At 43.8% G+C, this 819-nt stretch overlaps 1 protein-coding gene across 1 annotated transcript in view; it reads right to left on the bottom strand.

The window, feature by feature from the left end:
• Positions 1-819, bottom strand: part of LOC103394022 (MAP7 domain-containing protein 1) — a 41,313-nt gene that overhangs the window by 39,145 nt on the left and 1,349 nt on the right. The gene's annotated exons all lie outside the window — the stretch shown is intronic.

Below are 819 nucleotides of genomic sequence, written 5' to 3' on the forward strand. Positions count from 1 at the left end.
ATGTGTGTGTTTATCCAACGCTCCGGACGTTTCCAGCGTCAGACGTTCCTGTCACATGTTGATGGATGAAGTCCTCTTCTCTGTGGAAGACCTGCGGCCAAAAACAGGTCCTGTGTTTCTCTGGTCCAGGATCAGTATCACGTATGATGATGAGTTCATCTGCTCAAGAACAATACAACCCTGTTGATTCTCTCAGTAACCACACTGTGAAGAGTGGAAGGGCGGGGAAGGATCCTGATAAGATTGCATTTCAGGAACCAAAAAAGCAGAGTCACCAAAACCACGACATGAAAACTTCGACAGAAATACCAGCCCGGACGGTACTGCAAACCATTTTATGACCCAGACTTTTTATTTATCGTGTTAACCAGTTAGTAAAAAAGTAGAAAAAACAAGAACCACCACTGAACCACACAACAACACTGCAGGTCTTGGAGAAAATATAAAAATCATTCAATGACCCTAAACAAAGCCCAAATGGCCCATCTTTGGGTCCCAACCCATATTTTGGATCTGAAAACAACCTATTATCACCAAATAAATCTAGGTTTTTAAAGTCAACGCTGGTTCTCAGTGGAATCTGCGGCTGTAGTTTTACCTTGACTACACCTCTGGGTCTGACTTACAGGATAACAACATGGAGAAATGATGAAGCCACAGCAGATCCAACCAGAGTCAAGAACACAAACCATTCTAATCCTGTGTCTAATCCTGTTCCTCTTTAATGTTCCAACCGTCAAACCGACGCCTACACACACTCAGCAGAAACAAAAAGCTGCGGCTGCTGCAGAGACGTTCCTCCATCCATTTATTCCCCTC

This window comes from Cynoglossus semilaevis, chromosome 18 (assembly GCF_000523025.1).
Source record: "Cynoglossus semilaevis isolate Cse_v1.0 chromosome 18, Cse_v1.0, whole genome shotgun sequence".
NCBI lineage: Eukaryota > Metazoa > Chordata > Actinopteri > Pleuronectiformes > Cynoglossidae > Cynoglossus > Cynoglossus semilaevis.